Source organism: Lynx canadensis, chromosome B3 (assembly GCF_007474595.2).
Source record: "Lynx canadensis isolate LIC74 chromosome B3, mLynCan4.pri.v2, whole genome shotgun sequence".
Classification (NCBI taxonomy): domain Eukaryota; kingdom Metazoa; phylum Chordata; class Mammalia; order Carnivora; family Felidae; genus Lynx; species Lynx canadensis.
Window position 1 is genome coordinate 87586366 of NC_044308.2, and position 21766 is coordinate 87608131.

Consider the following 21766-nt stretch of genomic DNA (forward strand, 5'->3'; position numbering starts at 1 on the left):
TGGAAAAAGCCTAAATGTCCATCAACTGATGAATGGATAAAGAAATTGTGGTTTATATACACAATGGAGTACTACGTGGCAATGAGAAAGAATGAAATATGGCCCTTTGTAGCAACATGGATGGAACTGGAGAGTGTGATGCTAAGTGAAATAAGCCATACAGAGAGAGACAGATACCATATGTGTTCACTCTTATGTGGATCCTGAGAAACTTAACAGAAACCCATGGGGGAGGGGAAGGAAAAAAAAATGAGGTTAGAGTGGGAGAGAGCCAAAGCATAAGAGACTCTCAAAAACTGAGAACAAACTGAGGGTTGATGGGGGGGTGGGAGGGAGGGAAGGGTAGGTGATGGGCATTGAAGAGGGCATCTTTTGGGATGAGCACTGGGTGTTGTATGGAAACCAATTTGACAATAAATTTCATATATTAAAAAAAATAAACATTAAAAAAAAAAGAAATCTGCAAATAATATCACTTCCTCCTATTGAGCTCAGGAGTGTTCCATGCTCCCTGATGAGCGGAGACAGGAATCTCTCCCTCTGTCCTGTCCAGGACTCCCACAGTATCTGTGTAGAAATAACAGTTCTAGGAAAGCAAAAAAAGAATGCTCATCTACCTACCTGGGCAGAATATCCACTAAGGAGGCCAATAAGGTAGATGCACGACTTGGGAAATATAAAATCATCCCTAGTAAATCTTTTATAGGTTGTTTTCATTCGGAATTACCGGTTTCAGTTGCCATAGTGAAACACATTTGCTTTTAGCATACTTTTCCTCCTATTCCAGATCTGTTACTGGTCATGAATCTACATGGTCTCATAAAATTTCAAATCTGGAAAGAAACTTAGAGAATTTCTGGTTTCGCCTATTTATATTATAGATGATGAAACTATTGCATGAAGAGATTAAATGGTTAAATTAATGGCTAAACCATTAAATCAATGGTGGCCATTACACTTATTAGAAATGGAGGAAATTGAAGCACATGAAGATTGATTTTAGCCAAGGTACAAAAGGATAAAATGCTTTGCCAGTTATTAATATACAGAATTACTGACTCAGTCATTGTTCCAACTACAGAATAAAACTCGATTCCTAACTACCAAAGCAAGCAATTTAATAAAAAATAAACTATGCCAAAATGGTTATGGTCACTTTGTTTACCCTCAACCACCATAGGATGCCAGGTAATATCAGCATGCTAATTAATCCTGTCCATCTGGCTAATGTAGTCTTTATAATTTATAATCCAAAGCCTTTGGACACAAAGACCTATTAACATGCTAATACACCTTCTTACTATTCTAGCTGCTTTTCAATTAGTAATTATCTGTAGAGTGAGCCAATGAGAGGCAACTTTTCCAAGTGATTAGTACCTTGGAAATCATAGTCAGGCTGGTTGCTGATTAACATTCTTCATTCTGGCAGTTAGCATTTCTCATTCTAGCAAATTATTCTAGTGGGTTCAGTTGGTGGCTTGGGGCCATGGAAATTCAAGCCTATTCAATGGTCAATGACTATTTTGAGAAAATATAATTATGACATATGGATGTGAGAACTTAATTCACTTGACAAAATGTTATATCAAAATATTTGTTTCAGTTCGAAAAGACATTATGGAAATAATTGCAGAAATTTGAATTAAAATGTATATTAAATGATATTACTGAATTACTATTAATCATCTTAGGTGTGACAATGGCATTATGGTATATAAGATGCTGAAGTTATTTAGGGGTGAAGTGTCATAATGTCTGCAATGTGTATCCATACAGTTGAGCAACAGAGATGGATGACAGACACATTGATAGATAACAGCAATTTTGGCAAAATGTTTTAAAAAATACAAATGTATATTTCCAGAAAACTACCTACATGCTCAAAACACCATATTTACTAGTATTTGAATTGTACCACTCCTATTTGTCTTTTTCTCTCTTTCTCCCTAAATTGTTAAGAATTGCAGTTTAAAATGAACAAGTGAAAAAACATTGTAAAAATATTTTAATGCCTTCTCTATCTTGGTACAAATATTTGTTGGAAATAGAGATGTTTAAATTTTGTTAATGTTTATTTATTTTTGAGAGAGAGAGAGCACGAGTAGGAGAGGGGCAGAGAGAGAGGGAGACACAGAATCCAAAGCAGGCTCCAGACTCTGAGCTGTCAGCACAGAGCCCAACGAGAGGATCAAACTCAATGAGCCATGAGATCATGACCTGAGCTGAAGCTGGCACTTAACTGACTGAGCCACCCAGGGGTCCCCTGGAAATAGAGATATTTAAAGTTACTATGAGAACTGTGTTCCCACAATCAAGGCGCACACATTCTGGAAATGCAGTCCCAGTCTTCGGCTACCTTAAAAATGCCCATTGGTGTAGATAAAAATGGCTTTGAGCCTACATCTACAGGTAGCCAACTTAGTCACTTCTATGACCTCTTAAGATTTTACTTCAGAATCACTCTCACCTTTAGGTGGTGTCAGTTAGTCAAGGTCAGATAACAACATGCTTAAAAATGTGGCTTCATATAGATATAAACATAGCTAACTTCACACTCTTAAAATTCATTTTAAAATCAACATAATTAACTGGTTTTAATATGGTGCTCAAACTAATAATAGAAGTGAATATATCTGCCATAAAAATTAAAACTGTGGACCATTAGACAAGTATGCAAAAAAAGTCAAACCCCACAATTCCAAAAGAAAGAATCATAAGCAATTACTATCAAATTCATCAAGATTTCATCTAAATTTTTTTGGTGTTATTAAAGACTTAATCCTAACCAAAAGCAACCATTGAATAATGATTAGAGTAGTAAACATTCATGGAAACATCAAAACACTATAACTGACATTTCCATATGTATATAAATCCCCCTAACAACTTGCTCTTGATAAGACAACTGTGAAGCCTTATTAGAGCAATACAATGTTGTGGCTGTTCTGGAAACAGCCCATCTTCATTTAATAGCAAATTAAGCAGGCTTTTCAGAGGACTAAATGCCAATAAATAAAATGTAAAATGTCACATTATATATTCACTCACATATGTGATGACACTGACTTTTCCCCCCCCTTTTTTTGTTAAGGAAAATGAATTACAAGTATGTAGTAAAAGATTGAGAAATTGTTCTATATTAAAGTATTAGATTTAACAATAATGCAAAGCATTCTGTAATTGCCTCCATAAAGTCAGAAATTTCACGTTTCATCAAGGATAAACTCCAAAACCTTCACTACAGCAAGATGTTGGTTCATGTGATGCTGAAAACAGTAATACAGACATAGCCTTGTTTTATTGCATTTTTCTTTAAAGTGAAGATTTTTACAAACTAGTTTGTAACAACTTGTATGGAGCAAGTCAATTGGTGCCATATTTATTTAATGTTTATTTTTGAGAGAGAGCAAGAAAGAGAGAGAGATCATGAGCGGGGGTGGGGGGGATGGTGCAGAGAGAGAGGGAGACACAGAATTGGAGGCAGGCTCCAGGCTCTGAGCAGTCAGCACAGAGCCTGATGCAGGGCTAGAACCCACGAACTGTGAGATCATGACCTGGGCTGAAGTCGGACGCTTAAGCGACTGAGCCACCCAGGAGCCCCCATCGGTGCCATTTTCACAACACCATTTGCTCATTTCATGTCTCTGTGTCATGTTTGGGTAATTCTCACAATATTTCAAGCTTTTTCATTACTGTTATGTTTATTATGGTGATCTGTGATCAGTGATCTTTGACATCACTATTATAATTATTTTGGGGCACCATGAACTGTGCCCATATAAGATGGAAAATTAATCAATAAATGTTGTGTGTGTTTTAACTGCTCCACCAACCATCTATTCCCCCATCTCGTTCCCTCTCCTCAGGCCTCTCTATTCCCTAAAACACAACAATTCTGAAACTAGGCCAATTAATAACCCTACAATGGCCACTAAATTTTTTGAAATGGAATCTACTCCTGGTGAAGATGCTGTGACGATTGTGGAAATGACAACAGAGGATTTAGAATATGACATAAACTTAGTTGACAAAGCAGTGGTAGGGTTTGAGAGAATTAACCCTAGTTTTGAAAGAAGTTTCACTTTGGGTAAAATGCTATCTAACAGCCTCACAAGCTACATAGAAATTGGTGTGGGGGTCCTGGGTGGCTCAGTTGGTTAAGTGTCTGACTTCGGCTCAGGTCATGATCTCACATTTCGTGGGTTGGAGCCCCATGTCGGGCTCTGTGCCAACAGCTCAGAGCCTGGAGCCTGCTTCAGATTCTGAGTCTCCCTCTCTGTCTGCCCTTCCCCCCTGCTTACACTCTGTCTCATTCTGTCTCTCAAAAATAAATAAACATAAACAAAATCATTTGTGAAAGGAAGAGTCAGTCAATGCAGCAGATTTTAGTACTGTCTTATTTTAAGAAATTGTCACAGCCATCCGAACCTTCAGCAACAACCACCCTGATCAGTCAGCAGCCACCAACACTGAGGCAAAATCCTGCACCAGCAAAAAGACTGACACTAACCAACAGCTCAGATTCAGCATGTTTTATCAATAAAGTATTTCTTAACTAAGGTATGTACATTGTTCTTTTAGACATAATGCTATTATACACTTAATAGACTACAATATGGTACAAACATAGCTTTATAGGCACTATGAAACTAAAAACTTCATTTGACTCAATTGCAATATTTGCTTTATTGCAGTTGTCTGGAATTGAACCCACAATATCTCTGAGGTAGGCCTGTATACACACACACATACATACACACACTAGCCATTTTAACCTGATTCACATGTTCCCTTCATTTTAAATAGAAACAACACCTCTCCCCCCAAAATAGACTCTGGTTGATAGGCAAGTCAAAATCTGGAATTCCAACAATGGTATGTCAACATGCGATCTTAGTAAATATTTTTGTGAAAAAAAAAAAGAAAGAAAACACACACACACACACACACACACACACACACACACACACACACCAGTCTATGAAGGTCCTAACCCAAACCACACCTGACCTAATAAAATAATCTTTGAATCAAATAAGAAAGATGTGATAAATATGTTTTTTCTTTCATATTCATGCAAATCTGCATTTCTGAGAAAATTCTGGCTCTATATAGAACTTTATATTTATGACATCTTTTAGTGTAGGAAATGAGCTAGAAAAGAACAAGAATAACCACAATGGAGAGAGAAGTATGTGAAAAAACTAGAAACAGAGAAGTACAAAATGGGTGAAGTCATAAGAATTTTGACTCAGTAATTTTTGACATTTAATCCCTCCCTTCCCCCCGCCCCCTGTTTCTTTTCCCAGAGAGTGATATTCTGACAAACCAAATGATTACAAAGATCCAAGATCCATTTGCTTGGATAGCATCTTTATCTCCTGAATTTTCTAAATGCTTTTTTTTTTTTGCCTCTCCTTGCTAAAGTCTTCTTTAAAACAAAAGCAATCTTCTGAGTTTATGATGAAATCTCTCAGTATTAAATGCTAATTTATTACATGGTTATAAAATTGCAATACCATCAACCCTAGCAATAATGAATCCCTATGGTCTCTGGTTTCACGAGGAATCTGACATATCATTGGGAAAAAAATGAAGTAACATAATCAAATGTCATTGTTAATGATATTCAATTATTCCACCTGTGACCTAAGCTATTATAACTATCGCCTTATAATTGCAACGCATCCATTGGGAAAGCCAACTTCAAACATTATCATAACTTAAAGGTCACTTGGAAAGTATGCAATTATAACAAAATTTTGTGATAGTTATGAAAATGAATTCTTTTTCTATACCTGGTCCCAGATGATATTTGTTCTTTAAAGAATAAACCATAGAATATGAGTTAAACTTATTGTATTTACAGTGTGTTTCTATCCCTCACACATTTTTGAAAAGAAAATCAAGGACAAATTTTCCTTACATAATTTATTCCCCAGCAATATTTTTTCTTCTGAAAATAGTTGCCATTGGTGACTCTCTCTGTCATGGGACTCACCATGATTTTGTAGAGAGGAAATCAGTTTCCTTCCCCGCTTCTGACTCTGCGTCTTGCCCACTCTGTCCTTTGAACTTAGTGGTTCAGTGTTCTCAGGTCTCCTGTTTGCCTCCAATAAAAAGGGAAGAGAGAGCAATGAGTCAGAAAACAGTGCCCCTTTTTTTATTAACCTAAACAAAATAAAATGTCCTGGCTTTCTTTATTACCCTAAAGCCAAGCTGGAAGTATAAAAAAAAATGAAACTTGGAAATAAACTCTACCGTTTGACTTTACTTAGATCTTCCTAATAGCTGTCATTTCTTAAGCTTTTTACATGCCACGCACTGCTAGGTGCTTTACACCCATCTCATTTAGGTCATCTGCTTCATTCTTTCTCTTGATTTGATTTTCAGATGCAAAAAATGTTCAGTTAAAGTTGGCTTACATTGAGGAATTGATAAGAAAGACAGAAATATCAGGCTACCCATAACAAAACTACTTTGCCAACAATTATTGTATGACTCCAAGTGACTGGTACTTCACATTGGGGTAAGAATTCAAAAGCAGAATGGATGGGAATCACAGGGTTAGAGGATGCCCAGGAGTCCCTGAACCTCCCCTGAGTCCCAAATTAGGGCACAGAATAAGGAGGAGAACTCTTCCTATGCTAACAAGGCTACAACTAGCCTAAAACAAACTTGCCCATCAGAAACAGGTGGTGAGTTATGGAACCCAAATGGGAGATTAGAAGAACAAGCAAACTGAAGATGTGGAGAAGTGGCAACAGGCAGGAGTGGACAAACTTGCCCTGAGTACAGAATGCCAAGGCCTGCTGCAGCTTTTTCTCTGGTTCTTCCAAACAATTTGACTGTTTTCCCCAATGAATTAACTGACCTTAGCCACTGTTTCATTACACAGACAATGAGAAAGTGGCCATTAGAATGAGATAGGAATTTTGGCATGTAAGTTTCCAGAAAAGAAGCACTGATTCTTCTTTTTTTTTTTTAACCCTTTCCTTCCCTTTCCTTAAGAAAGAGTAAAAGTAACATATATCAACAAGGATAAATCTTAAAAACATAATGTTGATGACACAAGTAAGTATGTAGGCCCTTTTTGAACAATCAAAACACAGGCAAAGGAATTTTATATGCTGTTTATAGGGCATATTTGTAGATGTAAACATGCTAAAATACACTGGAATTACATCTTTTTTTATCCTCAAACATTAACTTTCTTATAGACAATGTTTATGTAACAAAACAATTACTCAAATTTAGCCAACTAAGTGCTGGGACTAGAGCCAGGGAAAGAGGTAAGTAATCAGTCAAGTTGGTCATCAGACATTACTTAAAGAAACAATAAACACTTTTCTTTTGTATGTCTTCTTATAGAATTAGACCATTATTATCTTTTGAAGTTTATTTATCTATTTTGAGAGAGAGAGTGTGTGTGAGCAAGGAGAAGGGCAAAGGGGGAGAGAGAGAGAAAGAGAGAGAGAGAAAATTCCAAGCAAGCTCTGCACTGTCAGCACAGAGCCTGACACAGGGCTCAATCTCACGAAACATGAGATCATAACCTGAGTGAGCCAAAAGTAGAGTTGGCCACTTAGTTGGCTGAGCCACCCAGGCACCCCAAGTCCGTTACTATCTTATTCTTTTTCCAGCTTTATCATCTTCCTTTACCCCCATCTATGAATAATCACAGAATTAAAACTATCACAGGATTAGGGAAAAATCAGACCAGCTTCCAGGTAAAAGTAATGGCCTTTGTTTTTTTAACCCCTTTCTTACAGTTTGGCTAAATCAGACAGATGGACATTGTCCTGTTATAGGTGATTTTAATTTTGCAATGAGTGGTAGCAGCTACCATTGGGACATAAACTAATTTTGATACTTTTTCCCTATTATCTATAACTAAAATTCTAATTTAAACCTAATTAAAAGTAGTATTGAAAGTTGTTAAGTCAAATTTCAACTGATCTTCAGAATAAAATACCTATAAAACATTATTTCATAGATTGCTATAAAGAAATGAGAAAAGTGTTTGATATCTTTGGTAGGCCAAGGCTCTGTCTAAATGCACAAAGAAACCAGTATTTCTTGACTTTCTGAAAAGAGGTCTTTTTCGTCTTAATGTGTTGGGATGAAGGTGAATTTCCAATTCCCCTGAACGAGTTAATCAAAATATACAGATTGTTCTAAGCATGTAGACACAGCCTGAATCCAGCATCCATTATGTGATAGAGAAGTTTCCACATTTGTTAAACTGTTCTGCCATAATGTCCTCATCCTTCCCAGAGCATCTCAGTGTCATCATGATCCATCAAAGAAAATACAGTGACTACATAAATGAAGCAGCCATTTAGGTGAACTATTTCAGAGAACAATGCCTTGAGGAAAGAACCATTTGCATTATACACGACCTTACACTCAGTTCTCTCCCTGGACCACAAAGGGAAGATGGATATCCTTTGGTCAGATGAACAGTTTATGAGGTTTTGTACTATATAAAAAGACATCTTCAGGGCCTTGTGTATGTACATTGTAAAACCTTGAGATATTTTATGTTACAACATACATATTTAATGTGATAATAAAAAAGCTTATTTGTTTCAAAGTCTCTTTTACCCTTGCTTGTATAACCAAACAGCTTGATGCTATTGGCTAAATTTTCACAACTTTCATTATTCATGGCTGTGGTGGGAACATGCCCAACTTCCATAGATATATAAATCAGATGTGAGCAGCAAATAACACATTCAGGGTGAGTAATATGACATCCATATGGAAGCACAGTGTCAGAGACTGAAGAAACTATGTGTTTTAAGGCCTAGCAGGTTTCTTTAGTTCCTTGTTTCTACAATAAGAAACCATTCTTTTTTTTAGTCCCAAAATGGTTAAACTAAAAGCCAAAAACTATGCAGTCCATTAAACACGACATAAAAAAGCATGGGACCCTTTTAATAAAAGATAGAAAGTCTTAAACTAGTAAGGTGAATTAATAAAAAGTTTAGAAATCAGATCTCCAAATGGAAATTCACTTGCATGACACCAAACGGCATTTTACTACACAACCAATGTAGGCTACTTAAGACTCGTTAAGTTTATCTTCATGACATCTGTTACAGCAAAGTTATTAGTCAGCAGAAACTACTCTGTAAATAGCATTCTAGTCTTCATGTGAGGATGTTCTAGAGAAATGAAAGCTATTGATGAATCTAACTGGCTCCTAAAGATTGCAGTGTAAATACTGGGTTGAATATCAAGTAGCACATTTATGACAAACAAATTTACAACAAAGAAGTAAACTTACACATCAGTCTTGCTTAGTTTTATCTGAAAGGTAGCCAAAATCGATGCCTAAAAACAAGTGTTACTGAGTTACAATGTTGGCTCACTTAAGATATTTTATGTTATCAGAAAAGTTAAGTTTTAAGTGTTTTTTTTTTACACTGTTAGGAAAATAATTGCTCCAGATATCATTAGGGAAACTGGCTTAATCAAAATATTTATGCACTTTGATCTTAGGCTATCTCCATAGCCCAAAAGATATGAGGATTTGAATCAAGTTTGGTAATTACTAGTCTAATCCACACAGCAGTCAAAATTTATAACTCAAACCCTTAAGCTAATTTTTACTACATTAATTATATAAAGATAACAAATACAGTTCTACTCACTTTACTGTGGGAAACACAGTTTTATTGTGTGTTCTTGATCTAGTTCTTTTATGTATGCAATTCAAATACATCAAATTTTTAAGTTCTATAAGCATTTTCTAGAAAAAAAATTAGCTTATATACAATTGCATGTCACAGTAGTGTCTGCTGGTTGATCTAAGTCAGACTTTTGTTGTTGCTTTGATTTTTTTAGGTCAGATTTTTTAAGTGAAGCTCACCTTTACCTTTTATCATTAAATCATTAAATAATGTCATCAAAGTACAAGAACTTTCCAATTAAAATAAAGAAACATTATACTAATTACCCATTAGTGATCAAATTTAAGTCCAGTGTCTTTTATGGTCTAACATTGTGGTCCTGCACATCATAGAATGATGGAAATGACTATTTTGTCCTAAAAATATCCCTTACTCAGGCACCTGGGTGGTTCAGTTGGTTAAGCATCCAACTTCGGCTGAGGTCACGATGTAAAGTTCATGAGTTTGAGCCCCACATCGGGCTCTCTGCTGTCAGTGCAGAGCCCACTTCAGATCCTCTGTCTCCCTCTCTTTCTGTCCTTCCACCACTCTCTCTATATATATCAAAAATAAACATTTTAAATAAATAAATAATAAAAAATTAAAATATCCTGTTTCAAAATTTAAATCCAAGTTGGTCAACATATGGTGTAATGATGATTTCTGGAATAGATGTTAGTGATACATAACACCTATAACACCCAGTGCTCATCCCAATAAGTGTCCTCCTTAGTGCCCATCACCCGTTTAGCCCATCCCCATCCCCCCACCCACCCAATACCCTGCCAGCAACCATCAGTTTGTTCTCTGTGTTTAAGAGTCTCTTATGTTTTGTGTGTGTCTCTCTCTCTGTTTTTATCTTATTTTTGCTTCCTTTCCCCATGTTCATCTGTTTTGTTTCTTAAATTCCACATGAGTGAAATCATATATTTGTCTTTCTTTGAGTTATTTCGCATAGCATAATACACTCTAGTTCCATCCACGTTGTTGCAAAAATCTTTCAATTGTTTTTTTTTAGTTTATTTATTTGTAAAAATATCCTTTCCTCTAAGTTGAGTGTCACTTCATTCCATGTAAAAAGGATCTCTATTTAACTGTATTTTTTAATTTACATTCTTCTCTGATAACCAAAAGGCCTTGCAGGAAATAATTTCATATTTCAATGCAGTAATTGTTTCATATATCTTCTTTTTTCATTGTAGTTGTTTCAGAAAGATTCCAATGAGTAATTTCATTTTTAAAAAAATGGAAAGATAACCAAGGAGGTGCAAGACCTGTACTCTGAAAACTATAAAATATTGATGAAACAAACTGAAGACAACACAAATGGAAAGATGTTTCATGCACGTGGATTGGGAGAACAAATATTGTTAAAATGTGCAAACACCCAAAGTGATCTACAGATTTAATGCAATCCCTTTTAAGATACCAACAGCATTTTTCAAGAACTAGAAAAAAAACAATCCTAAGATTTGTATGGAACAACCAAAGATCCAAAATAGCCAGGGGAATCTCAAAAAGAAGAACAAAACTGCAGGTATCACAATCCCAGACTTCAAGACATACTACAAAGCTACAGTAACCAAAACAGTATGATACTGGCACAAAAATAGACACATAGATCAACAGAACAGAATAGAAAACCCAGAAATAAACTCACAATTATATAGTCAATTAATCTATGACAAAATTGGTAGGAATATGCAATGGAAAAGACAGTCCCTACATAAATGATGTTGGGAAAACTGGACAGCTACAGACAAAACAGTGAAACTGGACCACTTTCTTACACCATAAACAAAAATAAACTCAAAATGGGTTAAAGACTTAAATGTGACACAGGAAACCATCAAAATCCTAAAGGAGAACACAGGCAGAAATGTCTCTGACATCGGCCGTAGCAATATTTTTCTAAATATGTCTCCTGAGACAAGGGAAACAAAAGCAAAAATAAACTATTGGGACTTTATTTTAGCACACTAAAAGACAACCTACTGAATGGGAGAAGATATTTTCAAATGACATAGCCCAAAAAGGGTTAGTATCCAAAATATATAAAGAACTTAAACAACTCAACTCACCCCCAACACACACACAGAAATAAATAATTAAAAACTTTTGCAGAAGACATAGGCATTTCTCCAAAGAAGACAAATAGATAGCCAACAGACAAATGAAAAAAATGCTCAACACCACCAATCAGGAGGGAACTGCAAATCAAAACTACAATGAGATATCATCTCACACCTGTCAGAATGGCTAAAATTAAAACCTCATGAAGCAACAAGTGTTGAGGATGTAGGAAAAAAGGAAACCTCATGCACTGTTGGTGGGAATGCAAACTAGCACAACCACTGTGGACAACACTATGGAGGCTCCTCAAAAAATAAAAAATACAATTATCATATGATCCAGTAATTCCACTACTAGGTATTTACACAAGGAGTATGAAAACCCTAATTCAAAAAGATATGCACCCCTTTGTTTACTGCAGCATTATTTACAATAGTCAAATTATGGAAGCAGTACAAGTGTCCGTGAAAAAATGAATGGATAAAGAAGATGTGATACACAGACAATGGAATATCACTCAGCCATGAAAAAGAATGAAGTCTTGCCATTTGCAAAAACATGGATGGATCTAGAGGGTATAAGGCTAAGTGAAATAAGTCAATCAGAGAAAGACAAATACCATATGATTTCACTTATATGTGGAATTTAAGAAACTAAACAAATGAACAAAGAAAAACAAAGGCAAACAAAAAAAACAGACTCAACTATAGACAACAAACTTATGGTTACCATAGGGCAGGTAGATAGGGGTATAGGTGGAATAGATGAAGGCGATTAAGAGTGTACCTATTGTGATGAGCACTGAATAATGTACAGAATTGTTGAATCCATATATTGTACACCTGAAATTGGTAGAACACTATATGTTAATTGTACTGGAATTTTAAAAATGGAAATAAGTATTTAATTATGTTGTTCATAGGAGAAGAGACAGAAGAATAAAATTTCAAATATTGTATTATAGCTTGTGTCAAGGAGACACAGAGCTCCTCCATTCTCTAGAAATGTTTTCTCACAGTCATTAGTGAGCAAGCACTGCGGCCAAACCAAGTGAATCACAGAAACTTGCCTTGAAGGTCCTGGTACAAGGTGGTATTATTTCATTTGCCCTATAAATGCCTCTTGAGAAAGTGACAATCGACCTAAAAGACATGGCAAGGATAATGGAAAATATGTTCTCTATCTGGGAACCTCTTTATTTTTAGATGTTCTGATCTGCCACACCAAGGCGTGTACAATAAATACTTATTCAAGGTGGTTGTGACATTAAGATGGAGGCTGAGAATAATGCCCAATAAACTAAGGTACTTTGCTATTGCAATTGATTTTTTAAATATATATTTCAACATTTAAGACATTAGAAAATACTCCATTCTGCTAGATGTTCCGCATCTATTTCACACGCAATTATTCTACCTACTTCATAAGCAATTATTAAGTACACTCCTGTAGGGAGTGGAAGATCAGAATTTAGTATGGAAAAGAATATGAAAACATATGTGATAATTTAATGTGATAAAATCCATATGTTACCTCTATAGGAATGCAGAAAAAGAAGTATATAAATTTCAAAGAAATTATTGCATTTGAGCTCTGTATTTAAAACTAAGTAAAAGTCCCTGACAGAAGGAAATGGCAAAGGAGGGGCAGAGGAAGAGAGAGAAAAAAATAATTTGTGGAAGCATACAGATAAGAAGAAAATACAATCGCTTCCAGCAAGAAGTTAGGTGTTGACTGGAGCAAAAGGCACATATAAGGTAGCATGTCTTCATTGTGCCCACAAATTCAGGGTATACTTATCCAGTTTCTTTTTCTAAGATATTATGGAAACCACTGCTGGGAAGAAATGAATGAAACTAGGAAAATTAGAAATGGTGCTAATGTTCTTTTGGAAGTGAAGGCTCCAGAGCTATTCACTAAATGTAAAAGTAACCCAAAACCTCTAGTATGAGACATCCCCTGCCAGGAAAGGAGATAAACCCTGTTTCATGGCATTTAACACTCTATTAGGAGAAAGAAGAGAGCCTGAGCATTCTAAGAATGCTGAGTTTTCTCCCTTCCTTGCCATTCCCTCAGATGACAGAAAGGGATGATATATCATACCTTTCACTATGTCTGGAGAGGAAAAAAGAAATAAATGCTTTCAAGATATTCTGGGAAGAGGATCAAGTCACTTGTACCTTATCAGAGTAAATAGACTGTCTAGTCAGAGCACCAAGCTTGAGAAAGGTAAAAAGAAATGGCATGGATACTATGCAAACTTCTTACAGCAAGGAACAGGCATGCAAAATCCAAAGAAAGAAACCAAGATATTAGAAAAGCATAATTCAAAGAATAGAAGAAAAATATGACAGTTGTTTCACACATAAAGCAAAAATATCAATAAAAAAGTACCCAAACACTAGTTGATAAAACAGATGAAAAGAGATAATTAAATTTGAAACAAGTAACAGGGTACACACTGCTGAAAATCATATTAGTTAACATAGAAAAAGGCATAAGATAATCACAGTGAAGTCTAAGAGAAAAAACTATTAGGCAAAATCTAATAGAAATGGAGTAGAAAAATGAACCAACACAAGGATAATGTGTCAAAATTGAACTCAGCACATAAAGCAGAAGATGCATCCAAAGGTTAGATTAGAACATTTCCTAGAAATGGGGAAACAACTGAGTCCACAGATCAAAAAGAACACACTGTGTTCCAGGAAATTTTAAAACAAAACATGCCACTCTAAAACAAATTCAGTTAAGGTTTGAACTTCAAGAGAAAAACCCCTTCACCATCAGGCAAACAAAAGGTGGGGTGGGGTGGATCATCTTCACAGGGGAAAAGATGTCAGGTTGCTGCTGGAATATTAAATGCCAGAAGACAAGGAAGTACTGTGTATAAGTTCAGTGAGAAAGTGTAACATAAAAATATACATTATAAAATAATATTTTATAAATTTTAAAAATATAACTCAAATAATGCAGTAGCCATGAGCATGTCTTTAAAAGTTTGCCACACAGGGACACCTGGGTGGCTCAGTCGGTTAAGCATCTGTCCTTGATTTCAGCTCACGTCACGATCGCATGGTTCATGGGATTGAGTCCCACCTGAGGCTCTGTGCTGACAGCATGAAGCCAGCTTGGGATTCTCTCTCTCCCTTGCTCTCTGCCCCTCCCCCCACTCGTGCTATCTCTCTTCCTTTCAAAATAAATAAACATTAAAAAAAAAAGTTTGCCACACAGTGAAATCTAGCCAATTAGAAGATGGATAGATATAAAGATCTTTGGAATAAAGAAGCTGTAATAAAGAGACTGGTAGTGTGACTGAATCAACTTAAATATAAAACCAATACTAAACAACTGTGGGAATTATAATCATTATCTCTGTTCCATGGAAAAACTGCAATATAAAAAACAAAACTCAGAAGGGAGGGGAAGGAGTAATAAAGACTATTAGAATACTAATTGTTTCATCTTTCAAAGCAGGAAATTAAAGTACAAAGTTTCTGGGGCGCCTGGGTGGCTCAGTAGGTTGAGCGTCGGACTTCAGCTCAGGTCATGATCTCACAGTTTGTGAGTTCCAGCCCCGCATTGGGCTCTGTGCTGACAGCTCAGGGCCTGAAGCCTGCTTCGGATTCTGTGTCTCCCTCTCTCTACCCCTCTTCTGCTCGCATTCTCTCTCTCTCAAAAATAAATAAACATTACAAAAATTTTTTTAAAATAAAAATAAAAAAAATAAAGCATAAAGTTTTTAAAAAATGACTCCAACCTCTAATGTTCTAAAAATTCTTTTTTTTCTTTCAGTCTTAAAGAGATAATTTAAGAAATAAAATCTCCCTATGTTAAAGAAATATGTATTTGACTTTCAACAATTATTTTTACTCATTTATTTTCTACCTTTAAATTCAAACAAAATTAACAAAATATTATTTGGAAGATATCAATAATATGATTTCATTTTTATTAAAGTTCTGCTTTTCTATCTTCTATCCTTCTATCTATCTTCATGTAAGATATCAAGAATGTTTACTAAATAGGAATTTCTAGATGTGATTTAGGGTTTTGTTTTGGGTACTTTCCAGCATTGATTTGATAATGCATATTTATCATTTTCACAAAAATTAAAACTAATATGCCAAGATGTTAGCAATGACCAGTTCTGAATCTTGAGAATAAAGATTTATTCAGCCATTTATTTTAAAAATTTTATTGGGGGCATTTGGGAAATGGCAGGAGAGGAGGAGGACCCTAGGCTCACCTCGTCCCATGAAAACAACTAGATAACTATCAAGTCACCCTATATGCCCCAGAAATAGACCTGAAGAATGACAAAACAAACTCCACAATTAAAAAGAGAGAAGAGGCCACATAAAGGAAGGTAGGAAGTACAGAGATGTAGTTTGGGGAAGAAATAGATTGCAGGTGCTGCAGAGGGGAGAGAGCCATAGTTGTAGAGAAGGGCAAGAGAGAGGGAAACACACAGGGAAATGCACAAGGAGAATGCTCCCCTAAGTCATTCGCTTGGAACTTGGGAGGTATGTATTTCATGAGTTCTTGCAACCAGTGGGGGTTAAAACCTGGAGTTTTAAAGGTCATTCAGCTTTCTGGGATGGAACCTTAAGGAAACTGCGCCACTCCTGGAAAGAAGGCAGGCAAACAATGCAGGGGGCAGATGGCATGGAAACAGCAATTTGAAGAACATCTCGGGCACACAGAGGGGAGATTATCTGCTTTCTCAGAGCCCATCCCTGAGAGGCAGTGTTCATTAAGATGCCTCTATGGAAACAAAGGAGCTGGCTGGAGCCATTTCCCTCCCCTGCCCCTCAGAATAAATACAGAGCCACCTGAAGTAAACTGCAGGACAGACACTGGCTGCCTAACTTGCTTACACCAAACCCCACCTCCCTGTACTCTGGAAGAACTGCTCTTCTCAGTTTTCTTTCTCAGTCTTCACAAGCTTGCCTCAGTTACAGCAAGACAGACCCTTCCCCCGAAAGACCAGCACAAACCTCTGCCAACACCACATCTCCTGACAAGAGTGTTCTGCAGGGCCTCAGTTCTGGTGGAGTTGGTGTCAGGTATCATTTCACAAACAGACCAGAGCACACCTAGTTAAAATTCACTACATTCCAGCCAGGGACCAAACACTGCCCATAGCAGGCAAGAAGAGCTTCTGCAGAGGGCTACCCTTAGGGTAAAGTGGCCAGAACACAACAACATAGCACAAACCAGAGACGCTCCCTGAACTTCCAAGCCCTGGGCACCACATGACCTTCTCTTTATAAGGCCATTGCATTCAGGAGCAGGAGATATAACTGGCTTCTCTAACACAAAGAAGAAGGCACAGACTTAAACAAAATACCAAGATGGAGGAACATACACCAAATAAAATAACAAGATAAGGCCAAGGCCAGAGATTTAAATAAAACAGATATAAGTAACATGTCTGATGAAGAATTTAAAACAACAATCATGAGGACACTCACAAGACTTGAGAAAAGAATAGAAAAGATCAGTGAGACCCTTACTACAGAGACAAAAAAGTTAAGAATCAAAGATGAAGAATGCAATAAATGAAACTGGAAACAGGCTTGATGCAGTGAATAATAGGCTGGAAGAACCAGAGGAACAAATTAGTGACCTGGAAGATAAAATACTGGAAAATAAAGAAGCTGAACAAAAGAGAGAAAGGAAAATTATGCAACACAAGAATAGACTTAGAGAACTCAGTAACTCCATCACACGTAATAATATTCGTATTATAGGAGTCCCAGAAAAAGAAGAGAAATAAAGGAGGGCAGAAAATTTATTTCAAGAAATACTAGCAGAAAAATTCCCTAATCTGAGGAAGGAAACAGACATCCAGATTCATGAGGCACAGAAAACTCTCATCAAAACAACAAAAGTAGGCCAACACCAAGACATATTGTAATGAAACTTGCAAAATATAGTGATAAAGAAAAAGATCTTAAAAGAATCAATACAAAAGAAATCCTTAACTTACATAAAGGTAGCTGGGGATTTCTCAATAGAAACATGGCAAGCCAGAAGGGAGTGACCAGATATATTCAAAGTGATAAATAGGAAAAATTCAGCCAAGAATACTCAATCCAACAAGGCTCTCATTCAGAATAGAAGGAGAGATAAAAAGTTTCTCAGACAAACAAAAGCTAAAGGAGTTCATGACCACTAAACCAGTCCTGCAAGAAATATTAAAGAAAACTCTTTGAATGGAAAGGAGAGATTAAAATTGACAAAGGCAAGAAAGGATCAGGGAAAACCTCCAGAAACAATGACAAAACAGGTAATAGAATGGCAATAAAAACATATCTATCAATAAGTACTTTAAACGTAAATGGGCTAAATGCTCCAATCAAAAGACATGGGGTGATGGAATGGATCAAGAAGAGATCCATCTATATGCTGCCTACAAGAGACTCATTTTAGACCTAAAGATACATGCAGATTGAAAGTGAGGGGGTAAAGATGTATTTGTCAAGCAAATGGATGTCAAAAGAAAGCCAGAGTAGCAATATTTATATCAGACAAACTAGACTTTAAAACAAAGATTGTAAAAAGAGACAAAGAAGGGCAAAATATAATCATAAAGGGAACAATCCAAAAAAGATTATATAATTTCAAATATTTATGCACCAAGCATGGGAGTACTCAAATACATAAAGTACTTAATAATAAACATAAAGGAAGTAATTTATAATAACACAATAATAGTAGGGGATGTAACACCACACTTATATCAGTGGGCAGATCATCTAAACAGAAAATCAACTAGGAAACAATGGCTTTATGACACTCTAGAACAGATAGACTTAACAGATATTTTCAGACCATTCCATCCCCCAATAGCAGAATACACATTCTTTTCAAGTGTACACAGACCATTCTCCAGAGTAGATCACATATTTGCTCACAAAATAGGCCTCAACAAATACTGAAAGACTGAAATCATACCATGCACCGCTTCTGATTACAGTACTATGAAACTAGAAGTCAACCAAAAGAAAAATTTGGAAAGACCACAAGTACATGGAAGTTAAACAACATGCTAAACAGTGCTAAACAACATGCTAAACAACATGCTAAACAACAGTTAAACAGTGAACTGATCAACCAAGAACTCAAAGAAGAAATTTAAAAATGCATGGAAATAAATGAAAATGAAAACACAATCATCTAAAACCTCTGGGATACAGCAAAACTGATCTTTAAGAGAGAAGTATATAGTAATACAGAACTACCTCAAGAAGCAAAGAAAATCTCAAATAAACAATCTAACCTTACATCTAAAGGAACTAGAAAAAGAACAACCAACAAAGATGGGCAGAACTAAATGATATAGAAACTAAAAAAAACCAAAAAAACAAAAAACAAAACCATGTAGAACAGATCAATGAAACCAAGAGCTGGTTCTTTAAACATTAAAAACAACTGGTAAACCTCCAGCCAGACTTATCAAAAAGGAAAGAAAAAGCATCCAAATAAATAAAATGGTAAATGAAAGAGGAGAAATAGCAACTAACACCACATAAATACCAACAATTATAAAAGAATATTATGAAAAATGATATGCCATCAAATTGAACCTGGAAAAAAATGATAAATTCCTAGAAACATAAACTACCATAAGTAGAACAGGAAGAAATAGAAAACTTGAACAGACTGATAACCAGCAAATAAATTGAATCAGTAATCAAAAATCTCCCAACAAACAAAAGTCCAGCACCAAATGGATTCACGGGTCAATTTTACCAAATATTTAAAGACATAATACTTATTATTGTCAAACTATTCCAAAAAAATAGAAAAGGAAGGAAAACTTCCAAATTCATTCTATGAGGCCAGCATTATCCTGAAACCAAACCAGATAAAGACTCCATTGAAAAAAGAGAACTACAGATAAATATCCTTTATGAACATGGATGCAAAAAAATCATCAAAAAATACTAACAAACTAAATCCAACAATATATTTTAAAAAGCATTCACCACAAACAAGTGGGATTTATTCTTGGATTGCCAGGGTGGCTCAATATTCACAAATCAGTCAATGTGATACACTACATTAGTAAAAGAAGGGATAAGAACTGTATGATAATTTCAATAAACGCAGGAAAAGCATTTGACAAATAAACATCAATTTATGATAAAAACTGTCAAAAAAGTAAGTTCAGAGGGAACATACCTCAACATAATAAAGGCCATATATGAAAAACCTACAGCCAATATCATCCTAAATGGGAAAAAAAATTAAGAGCTTTCCCTCTATGGTCAGGAATAAGACAAGGATTTCCATTTCCACCACCATTATTTAACATAGCACTGGAAGTCTTAGCCACAGCAATCAGACAACAATAAGAAATAAAAGTCATTCAAATCAACAAAAAAGAAATAAAACTTTCACTGTATGCACATGACACGATACCATATATAGAAAACCCAAAAGACTCCATGAAAAACCCACTAGAATTGATGAATGAATTCAGTATTCACAGGATACAAATCAACATACAGATATCTGTTGCATTTCTATACAACAATAATGAAGCAGCAGAAAGAGAAATTTAAAAATCAATCCCATTTATAATTGTACCAAAAATAAGATACCTAAGAATAAACCTAACCAGAGATAAAAGACCTGTACTCTGAAAACTATAAAGCACTGATGAAAGGTATTGTAGACTACAAAAACAAGTGGAAAGATATTCCATGCTCATGGAATAGAAGAACAAATATCGTTAAAATGTGTATATTACTCAAAGCAATCTCTGTAAAAAAAAAATTTAAATTTTTAAAAATTTAATGCAATCCCTATAAAAAAAAAACCAACAGTATTTTTCACATTAGTAGAATAAACAATTCTAAATTTTTTACAGGACCACAAAAGACACCAAATAGCCAAAGCAATCTTGAAAAAGAAAAGCAAAGCTGGAGGCATCACAATTCTAACCTCAAGCTATATTACAAAGGTGTAATCATTGAGACAGTATGATACTGGCACAAAAATAGACACATAGGTCAATGGAACAGAATAGAAAACCCAGAAATAAATCCATAACTATATGGTTGATCAAACTTTGATGAAGCAGGAAAGAATACCCAATGGAAAAAAGACAATCTCTTCAATAAATGGTGTTGGGAAAACTGGACAGCTACCGGCAAAAGAATGAAATTGGAACACTTTCTTACACCATACACAAAAATAAACTCAAAATGGATTAAAGAACTAAATGTAAGATATGAAACCATCAAAATCCTAGAGAACACAGGCAGAAATGTCTCTGACATAAGCCGTGGCAACATTTTTCTAGATATGTCTCCTGAGGCAAAGGAAACAAAAGCAAAAATTAACTATCAGAGGGGTGCCTGGGTAGCTCATTCAGTTAAGCGTCCAACTTGATTTCGGCTCAGGTCATGATCTCATGGTTTGTGAGATTGAGCCACACATCAGGCTCTATGCTGACAGTGTGGAGCCTACTTGGGATTCTCTCTCTCCCTCTCTCTGCCCCTCCCCCCCCTTATGTGTGTGCTCTCTCTCAAAATAAATAAACTGTAAATAAATAAACAAACAAGCTACTGGGACTTCATCAAAATAAAAAGCTTCCCAAAGTGAAGGAAACAATCAACAAAACTAAAGGGCAACCTACAGAATTGTAGAAGATATATGCAAATGACATATCTGGTAAAGGGTTAATATCCAAAATATATAAAAAACTTATTCATTTGAAAAATGAATAATCCAATTAAAAATGGGCAGAAGACATGAATACTTTTCCAGAGAAGACATACAGATGGCCAAGAGACACATGAAAAGATGCTCAACATCACTCATCATCAGGGAAATGAAAATCAAAACCATAAACTGTCAGAATGGCTAAAATCAACAACACAAGAAACAACAGGTGTTGGTGAGTATGTGGAGAAAGGAGAACACTCTTGTTGGTGGTGAGAATATAAACTGGTACAGCCACTCTGGAAAACAGTATGGAAGATACTCAGAAAGCTATC